The following is an 8,385-nucleotide window of genomic DNA, read 5'->3' as shown; positions in this document are numbered from 1 at the left end:
AAGAGAAAAAATTCTCATTGGGAGGAAGATAGGAAACTTGTATGGTTGTAGCTCACATCCATAAATCCTAATTTCTATAAAATTATGGTATAAATACCAGTCTCCAACCTTTAACTATTCACTAAGATGTAAAATTATTTTAATTTTAGTAGAAGTCCTAGGAACAACGTCAACATTTAATAAACAATTTTCTACATACAAGAATTGATTGAAAAAATCACTAAAGGAGAAATCTTCAAAAGTATTTCTGACTAGTGAAGTCTAGTGAATAACTGACTGTGGGATGCCTGTAATATCCATCTTCTGCAAAGGAAACTTGAATATTTTTTATTGATGATATAGGAATAGGTAGATTAAAATTGATTGATGCTTCAAAGAACCTTCAACATTGAACTTAAAAAACTACTCATGAATAATGTCTTAAAGGATCTAACTGTAATTGAACACATCTGAAGGCTTTTTACCAGAGGAAAATACTGATAACAATCCTAAAATTACTTCCTCGACCCATTGGTCACTGGGGTATCCTAATAGACAAGAAACTAAGGAAATGACCTTCCTAGACATCTCAAGGAACATGGCATTAGAATAGGGAGGATTGGTCCTAGGTAATTCAAAATTCTCAGGAATAAAAGATTAAAAAATATGAGCTCTTTTAGAAAATGAAAGTTTTTGGTAAATCTCCATTAATGCATCATTAGAAAACATAAGTAGGGATTCTTGAGAATTCAATTGAAGGGATTGGAAAATTGACTCAGGGGTTACATAAAACAATGTTTCATTATTTTGAGCAATGATAGATCTCTGACTTGGGAGATAGTGAGCTTCACACCAGGTAGTGAAATATGTAAAATGGTAGGTATGAGGGAAGACAAATTAAGGTAATAGGGATTCCTAGAATGAAAATTCATCACTAGCATCCTGGTATTTTTGAAAGGCCTAATTGTGCAGTTCATAGAGGTCAAACTCGCAATTGGTCTCTACTGTTTTAAATTTAGTGTCAACTAAAGGTAATTCATCTAAATTTATTACAGAAGGAATCATTGGACTGTCAACAAATACTTTGGATTTTCCTTTATGAGAACCCATTAAAGAAAACATAATTGTTGGGGATTAGTAGAATAGTTACCTGGAAATAGGATGATCGTAAGCTGGAAAATTGATGTCGTTCACTTGCAGATTCGAGTTGGAAATATTGACTATAAGAATAATGCAACAAAGAAGGTAATTTGCAAAAGGGACAGGCCTTAAATCAAATGCTGATAATAGGAAAAATTGGCTAATGGTAAATGGCGAGGGGGAATTAAATATTTTGAACGTTGGCAGGAAATTAATGCATAATGGTTATCTGATAAATCTATCAGGGAGATGGTAATGGTTAAATGTAGTGAAGGTTCTAGCGATAGGAGAAATTGGCAGGAGCAATAGCGGAAGGTTTGAGTGGAATAATGGTGGTTTATCGGGGGGGTTGTTTATGGTTTTTGGCAGGGGGTACTGCAATGGATGTGGGGCTACCACCTACCCGAAGGCGGGATCGGGAAAATCACTTTGGAACCCCCCCCCTCCATTAATTGTCGACAATGTTGGGGGTCTCGCAAATGATCGGGGGTCGTTGATCTGGGCGGGCCCGATCTCATCCATTCAAATGTAAACAATATTTAAATGTTATCCGAAAAATCGATCAAATCAATTTATTACATATAAATAATCCTTTTAAAAATACTAATGATTATTTAAAATAAAATAATAAAATAAAAATGATGCGTCATTTGAATGTGAACACAATACTAGGGATATTATTTTATTATTTTATTTTTTATCCCTTTCTTATTCTTTCTTTCTTTTGATTTTTTTTTTTAATTTCTCTTTCCTTTTCATCTCTTTATATATATATATAGATATATATTATTTTTGAAAATAAAAGAAAAAATACAAAATATTACAAGGGTAAAAATAAGTTATAACATTGTGCACAAGCAAAGGTTCCTTGCAGCTTCAGAAGTCTTTCTTCTTCTATCCCCGTCATGACAACTGAGTGATCTGATGCTTTTTTGGCCTCAACCTTGCCATCAAACATATGAATGGAGCGTCCTTGCTGGCGGATGTGGACCAAAGACAACAAGTTTCTCCTCAACTCTGGGAGATATAGAGCATCATGTAGAAGAAAGTTTGGAAGACCAGGCAATTTGAGCATGATGGTGTCAAGTGCTTGAGTTTTGACTTGTCTACAAATATAGTGCTCCATCAACATTGTAAGTGAATTATTCAAAGAAATATCTCCTGAAATTCATGTGGCAAGTTGCTCCTGAATCAAGCAACCAATCATATTTCCATGAAGCAAGTGAAGCATTGAATAAGTCTTTGGTTACTCCAATGTTGCAATGTGCCACACCATAATGGGCGGACTCGGGTGCCTTACCTTTCCCTTTGTCAGTTGCTTTACCTTTCCCTTCATTTCTTTCCTGCTCAATTCGGTCCCAAGGAAACTTACAAGTGGAAGCTTCATGTCCATCTCTATTGCATCGTATGCAATGAAGATCAAACTTTTCTCCTTGGAATTGTCTGCCCCCCCTTCCTCTAAAATTCCTCCTTCCTCTTCGTCTTCAGCCCCCTCTTCCTATAGAAGAATCTTGTGCACGATTCTTCTCCTTTGTGCCAGGCATACAATTTCTTTAGTAGAATGATGAGTTGTCTTCTTCCCAAAGGCCTTCTCTCTCTCAGCAAACTTCTTCTCAAGGGAGTAAAAGGTAATCTCCTTAAGGTTTCCACTTGCTTTCAATGACTCAAGATAATGTGAACAAGTTGGATATAGTGCCTTGACATAAGCTATGAGAGGAATATCTATCTCAACACCAGTGGATTTTATATCATCCATAATGGATCTTACTTCTAATTCTAAGGCAACAAGGTCATCATTTTTCAATTCAAGACTAAACAACCTAATCACCAATTGAACAACTTCAAGTTTAGAGTGTGAGTCATACAATTCCTTCAACTTATTTAAGGGTTCAAAAGCATTTGAAAATGGAGAGATATGGCGACTCACCTCTTCATTTACTGATGCTATAATCAAGGCATAGGCCTTGTTGTTCTTGTTTTCCCAAATGGCAAGCTCCTTGCCTGAAGTGGGTTTTTCAAGTGAATTGTCTCCTACACCTTCATAGACTCCTTTCCAAAACTCATTGAAAATGAGAGTGTTTTTATCTTCTGGGACCACTCAGGATAGTTCTCCTTACTAGTGACAACCACTCCCACAACAGATATGAGTGAATGCATTCTTAAAAAATGACTATGTGCTTCAAAATAATTACAGTAATTGCAAGTATTTGTAAAATAATTTGTTTTCTTAAAAAAAAATCAATTAAGAGTGTAGGCTCTCAATATACTTCCATCATATACCTTATGTAGACCATATATGTAATTTGATTATATGAAGCTTAACCATACCATATATGTCTTATTTAAAAAAAACAATGCATTTATAAAAGAGCCAATGCACTTTCAAATAACGCACTTCATACCATACATGTGGAGTATTAAACAAATAAAACACATGGTCATACGGCTATACCTTGACCGGTCAGGAACAAGATTGCACCAAGCCACAATTACATTGCACTATGGAGGAAACCTCTTTGTGGAATATTACCACAGTTGACCAACACTCACAAAACATTCAACTCAGCTCCAGGAAGTATACCGACAGTCATTGTTGTCACCAATTCTCTTTGTGCAGTTAATGGGAGACTGTGCATATTTTAATGGGAGACATATGTTGTTGCAGCGGTCTTGGACACACAAGATTTTAACACACAATATGTTGCTCCTACATACAATTTAAACAAAGCAGAGACCAATTTTTTAATGGACTAGCTATCGCATGTTTCATGGATTTAATGCATTCAACTAGGTTCTGGTAGAGGGACAAAGGATCGGTGTAAGCTTCACTTGGAGATGAGGGGATAAGCATACCACACGAGTTTTTTTATAAAAAAATTCCACACAGACACAATACTGCCACCAACTTCAAAATATTTTCCTCATTCAATCAACTATAACTTTTTTGCACTCAATCAAATATTTTCCGCATATACGACATTCATCAATCATCAAACTTTTCAAGTTCTTAAAAGACTTACCACACGCTAGACACCACATAATTTGAACTACAATCACACCATTAAACACAACACCTCCAGGAAGGCACACCAGTCTTCACACTAGGTTGCAAATCAATGCCTCAATGCAAAAATACAACCTTTTCAATAGTAGGATAGAATACGACATGCAATCTCTACCAATGCATTCAACAACAATGCATGGGATTTTGCAGGGATATGACAGAGGCGTTAGTTTGCAAAAGATGCAGAACAAAGGCAGAAAGGAAGCCAAAAATGGTGTTGGATCTGATACCATGTCAGGCCAGGAGGTAACTCCTCAAATCAAATTGTGTTATTGCATTAAGATGGATCATAGATATATACATGGAGAGAGAGACTCTTGGGTTTCATCTCCTAGTGTCTCTTCGTCTTCTAATTCTCCTTATTTTCTATTTACAATATTTACATGGATTTACCTAATCCCAAAGATTAGGTGTCAACATAACAGAAGGTCTATGATGATACAAAACAAAGGAGGACTGAGATGAAACCCCTTATCATCCTCTTAAGACATGAACATATAAATACATCTTGAAGAAACATCTAATTCAATACTATCATAGTAGTTTCTTATTTGAAGTGTAATTTGTGTTCTCCATGGTATCTTGAAGGAAATAAATGGTCTTAGATTAATCAATTGGGCAAAGGCCAAGCTACTTACTGAGATATGCCTTTCATTTATTGCAATACATTGTGTATAACTAAAATTGAAGGTATTGTAAATTTGAAGATTGTAGAGGAATTGGATTTGCTTAGCTCTATGAGTTGTAATCTTAAAGATAATGGGATAGGAAATATATAAAAAAAAATGATCAAATAAGAAAAATTAAGAAATCAAATATTAAAGCATGCATATCATGATTAATATGTTGTAATGTACAATCACTTAAAAAAGGTATTGATGACGAGTTAGAAGAACCACAAACAAGCAATCGCCATCTGATTAAAATGCCTTCTACAGAAAATTGTCTAAATTGTTTGTAAAAGAATCATGGATCCAAAAATCATGGACACAAATCAAATGTATATTCAAAATCTAATTGTGTAAACCCCAATGATGAAATATATACCCAAAGTATAATTGTATAAACACTAATACTTAATCATAAAATTGTGCCAAATCTATGTGAAAAAATTATATATCCAAACTCTAATGATATATATCTAAGCTCTAATTATATAAACACAAATCAAGTTTATATATATATATATATATATATAATATTGAATTTGTAATATTAGGGTTTATCACATTAATATTAATATTGGGATTTGTTGTAGCGGCTACAACCATCCTCCAAAATTTTGCCTTAGCTTTGTTTTGAAGCCTCCCTACCAACCATCCTTTGCAGCATGTCTTGCACTACCCAGGTACTTGTGGTTTCAGTTGAGTTTCTTTAGCTTATCATCTTGTGTTCGCTAACTTGTTTCCCTTTCACCCGCAAGTTGACCTCCCGTGACTTGGTCTTCAACTGATTCTTGTGCTGACTTGGAGAATTGCGCAGCACTGGAGGGAAACCAACCTTTCTCTTCAGAATTGTGCAGTGCATCAAGGCATCCAACTGCTCTCCAAAATTGCGTAGAGCATGCAGGCTACCTTCCCCTTGAAAATTGCACAGAGCATGTAGGCTACCTTCCCCTTGAAAATTGCGCAGAGCAGCCCATCACCAAGCTTGCTCTCATAATTTGCACAGCTCTAGATGGAAGCCTTGGCTTTAGTCCAGAAATTGCGTAGAGCTTGAGGGATAGCCAGAGCCACTCAACCCATAAATTGTGCATAAGTCATCCTGAGACTTGTTGTCTGTTGCATGTGCTCACAGGTTGACGGGTTCCCTCTAGGACTGTGCAATCTTATTGTTGCAGCTAGATCTTCAAGGAGCTATTGCTCCATGATCTCATGCCTAATTGAGATCACCAAACAACAAAATATAATGGCTAATGCAATCTAATAATGGCCCCTCAATCCAAATTGTCATGCATGCAGAAAGCAGTCAGATCTATGCTATAGATAAGAGATCACACCTGGAATCCTCGCATGTCAGGGAAAGGTTTTGAGTTCGATGCAAATCTTGCGCTCCACTTGAGTGATCCAACACATCTGCATGAGATCTCTATCCCTGCACACAAACACAACTAGACAAGGAAAACAGTTGATCTTCCTCGGAATATTGTTAGATCAAAAGCAATAGATACGATCATATAATATACTGAACACAAATTCATGTAAGGAAGGGAACACAAATTTTTATTAACCATATAAATGGAACTACATCAAATGTATACCATCAACACAAAGAAAATCCTCTCCTCCAACTTGCAGTATGGCCTCCTCTCCCTAGGCAGCAGAGCTCTCGCACTGTCGTTTTTGGTCCTCCCCCCTATTCCCTCTTGGTGAGATTATAAAGGCTCATTCCATCCTCCAGGAGAATGTATCTAGACACCTAGGGGATTGAGAAGTTAGGAAACTTCTACAATAATGGACCCCTAGCCAACTCATACACAAGTGGGTCAAGTTGATCTCCTTGGGAATGAAAAACTCTAGAAACCTTTTGCACAATTATGAGATTTTTATCAATTATCTCAATTATGAAATAAATATTATCTCACAATTATTATATTTTGGCAAAATAAATATGAGAAATTGCTTAATTATCTAATTTAACCCTTTTAACATGGGATAAATCTCACATAAGTAAAAGAAAAGGTGAAAAGGGGATGCATTTAAGCCAAACACTGAGGTAAGTTGATATTGGGTTTCTCTCACTATAAAGGAGTGGAAAATAGGGTTATAACAGATGCCCCCTAATGCATGAGGTCAGAAGAGAAACTGATGGCCAAAATGCATTACAATAATACTCAATTCCCAAAATGGGAGGAAGGAGCCAAGACTACGAAGTTGGATTGGAGGAACTCAAGTGTTGAAGGCTCAACTTTGCTGAAAACATCCCCGAGGTGGGCATACCCATGCTCGGTCATAAGAAAGTATTGAACATGGCCTCCATAAAATACACTACAGATCCATGACATGATATGTGTTTGGTCAATTTAGTGATGTCTAAATTGCAACTTTTAAATGTCAACCCGGGGCTCGTAAGCTGATGAAGTGATGTGTACTGTATGTACTTAGGCAACTGTTTCTTAAGTTTTTGTCATTTTTAACTTTTTAAGTTTGTTTCCAAATATATTTCTCCTACAATGATGTGATGGAAATGAAATGAAGTGAGTGAAGTGTGTGTGAATGTGATGAGTTCTAAATGATTTCTTAAAATTTAAAAGTATTCTACAAGAAAGCTTTGAACAACAACTGAAATGAAATCAACTCTTAAAGGAAAATGAAGGCATCAAATAAAAGACTAATGACATTGGTCCAGTATCTATGCTGCTGCAAGAAAATGAAGATGAAATCTATGTCAAGTCTAGCTAAAACTAAGTAATATGAAACTGAAGTAAATCTACATAAAAGAAAGACTAGTCACAAATACTTTAACTTCTTCTTAACCTCTTGTCTTTTAACTGAATATATCATGTGAGAAACAGTCAAAAATAAGCCAAGCAATTGTGAGTTCTTAAGCAACTAAACCAAGCTGTGTTAGTGATATTTTGGTCCTCAATAAAGATATTGAATTATAGAGAAGAAACCATCAATAGGTAAACAACTTGATGTCTAAAAGTAGTAAGAAACTATGCAACTTAAAGAAATGATAATCAAAGAAATAAAGGCTGCAAAACAAAGAAAGTCAACAACATAGACAAGATGATCACAAGTGTCACTAGCTGTGAAAAAGAAAGAAAAGAAACTGTCCTGGGCACGCCTAAGCAATCTGCAAAACACACTGATCAGTCATGGAAAAGTGCAGAAATATAAATGAGCAGAATTCAACGTTTATATACAGCTATTGTACATGATCGAAACACAGCAATCAAAGGCATTCTGTACAACTATTATACATAAAATGATAAAAAGAAATGCAGGAAATTAAAAGCACTGTACAGGCCTTAAGTAAACAGGGGCCCTCTGCCTACTCCAGCCAGCTCAAAAGATCAGTTACACGCTTAAATGGAGAACAGTCTTCTCATATATTATGTATCAAAATAGAAAGTACAGTGGGGTTCAAAATTACATATCAGCAGCTAACTATCCAGCGTTCAGAGACGCTTTATTTATAGCAGAGAAAACAAAACTAACTTAACACAATCTACACTATTCTATCAGCTGTGTAAAAAC

The sequence above is a fragment of the Pinus tabuliformis genome, chromosome 3_1, assembly GCF_031772625.1.
Source record: "Pinus tabuliformis cultivar Carrire ecotype Pingquan chromosome 3_1, CPIR1, whole genome shotgun sequence".
In the NCBI taxonomy this organism is placed as follows: domain Eukaryota; kingdom Viridiplantae; phylum Streptophyta; class Pinopsida; order Pinales; family Pinaceae; genus Pinus; species Pinus tabuliformis.
The sequence above is the reverse complement of the archived record's forward strand: the minus strand, read 5'-3'. Positions refer to the sequence as shown.